General features: G+C 35.8%; 1 non-coding gene across 1 annotated transcript; it reads right to left on the bottom strand.

Annotated features, from left to right (window-relative positions):
• Positions 1 to 1,270: 1,270 nt before the first annotated feature.
• On the bottom strand, positions 1,271 to 1,377 carry LOC124889045. Its single transcript, XR_007047663.1, has one exon. It is a non-coding gene; the product is annotated as a small nucleolar RNA R71 (small nucleolar RNA).
• Positions 1,378 to 2,480: the final 1,103 nt, after the last annotated feature.

Genomic DNA, 2,480 nt, shown 5'->3' with positions numbered 1-2,480 from the left:
GAGAGAAGAATTATAGGTTAGAACAAAGATTTTAAGGAGAAAGGTTCTCATCATTATATAAAATAAGGGATTTGAATTAACGTCTAGGATAGAAATATACCTAGAATCCTTGTTTGATTCACTTGCAGGATGAAATGTTAATGCATCTAAATGGATTATTCCATCTCCTCTCAAGGGTGTAGTTGTAATGTCCAGCTAGGTAGAAGATTAGAGTATCAAGAGACCATGATCATACTTTAAACCCTATGAATTATTAACCCAATAACCAAATGAACTACGAGAAGAATAGAGATTTATAAGATTGTTAAAAGTGTCTCAACCCTAAAATTCTCACTAGTATTGCTTACAACCTTTCTTACATTACTATTGCCGCACATTGTCATTTCTTTATTAATTAGATTTTTATAGGAATTTTCACAACCATCTTTATACTTTGGAACACTTAATACATTCTTTTCAAAAACTAAAGTTTGTTGAATTGATAGTTAAGTAGTCCTCGTGGCTATGATATTCGACTATCTTAGTCACTTTATTACTTATACGATCACGTGCACTTGCATATGTGTTAGACCATAATAAGTTTTTGGCGCCGTTGTCGGGAACTAGTATAATTAGTAATTTTCTAAATTTTTGGTCTTTTGATAATAAGTTTAAGTGTTAACGGCTTGATCTCAGTGGATGACTTTTGCAGGACCAGCGAAGTACTGGACTGGTAAGATATAGAGAGTTAGTAGAGCCTTATTCAAAACTAGAACAGGCATTTCATGAGAGGTGAAGGTCTTACTATCTAATTCAGCAAGTTAAAATGGCAGAGCAAAGAGATTCTAATCTTTTAGATCCAATTGATCTGAATGTTGCATGTGGTACAGCTTTGGCGGTTCATATTGCGCCTGCTCGAGCAGAAGCCAGACCTTTTCATGAAGTGGAAATACCACTTATGAACCATGCTAATAATTGCATCCGCAAGCCAGAGGCATGTGGTTAGTTTGAATTAAAGTAGAATGTGGTACAATTGTTGTGTTCGAGGGAACAATTTGTAGGGTTCTCACATGAATATCCATAGCAGTACATACAGACTTTCTTCAAAATCAGTGATACCTATATTCCTACTTGGGTATCTACCGATTATGTCAGACTGATTCTCTTCCCCTTTTCTTTAATTGGGGAAGAAAAAAAGTGGGTATATGCTGAACCACCAAACTCCATCACTTCCTAGGATGATCTAGCTAGGAAATTCCTTATGAGATTTTTTTCATCAGGGAAAACAACATATTTGAGAAGTGAGATTCTGAGTTTCAGGCAAAAAGAAGGAGAAAATCTTTACCAAGCATGGGAAAGATTTGAGGATATGCGTAGAAATTTCCCTCACCACCATAAGTCTAATGATGTATTAGTTCATACTGTCATAGAGGGTCTTGATCCCAACACCAAGATTTCTCTTAGATTCGGCAGTAGGTGGGCGATCACTTGAGAAGACCTATGATGAATTATACACACTACTAAATTGGATTTTACAAGGGAATCCTGAGTGGCATATTGACTCAAGGAGTGCTCCAAAGAAGGTTGCAGGTGTGTTAGAGGTAGATCAGTTTACTGCTTTATCAGCCTAACTTGCTACACTACAAAATTAGATAACTAATCAGTTTATCAGTATGAAGTTGGGGGTTACACAACCAGCAACAACAACCAATGCAGTTCAATAGGCGAATGCTTAGTGTGAGATAACAGATGCTTATCTGATTAATCAAGATTCTATCAATTATATAGGGAATTCTAATGGTCAAGGACAGTAGAACTATGGTAAAAATTACAATTCAAATCTAAGAAATCATCCCAATTTCTCATAGGGTAGAAATCAGGCATAGAATAATAATCAGTGTAGGGGGGCAGTACAACAAAATCAGCAGAAGTAGGTTCAGAGTAATCAGGACACGACTCATTCTAGAAATATTGAAGAGATGTTGAAACAACTTATTGCTAGCTACTCAAGAAAAGTTGGTAGCAGATGTGAAGAGTCAACAATCGGTTATAAAGAACTTAGAGATTTAGGTTGGTAAGATAGTAGGAGCGAAAAACACTAGACCTCAGGGAGGTCTACCTAGTGATACTGAGGAGAATCCAAAATATGTAAATGCAGTCACTACTAGGAGTAGTTTGCAGCTAAAAGAGTTGGAACCTGAGCAAGTAAGTCACAAGGTTATTAATGGTGATGCTGAAAATAATAAGGAGAAAATGGTTGAAAAAAATTACAAGTGATGAAACCAAAGTGGAGAAGAAGAGGTTACCTCCACCTTTCCCTAAAGGCTTTAGAAGCACAAAGAGGAAACTAGTTATAAGAAATTTTTAGAGCTTTTAAAGAAGGTTCATGTCAATTTTCCTCTTATTGATATTTTGCAAAGTGTTACAAAGTATGAAAGTATATGAAAGACACAGTGAAAAATAAGAACAGTATGACTGAATATGCTACAGTAGAACTTACT

This window comes from Capsicum annuum, chromosome 11 (assembly GCF_002878395.1).
Source record: "Capsicum annuum cultivar UCD-10X-F1 chromosome 11, UCD10Xv1.1, whole genome shotgun sequence".
Classification (NCBI taxonomy): Eukaryota; Viridiplantae; Streptophyta; class Magnoliopsida; order Solanales; family Solanaceae; genus Capsicum; species Capsicum annuum.
The sequence above is the reverse complement of the archived record's forward strand: the minus strand, read 5'-3'. Positions and strand labels throughout refer to the sequence as shown.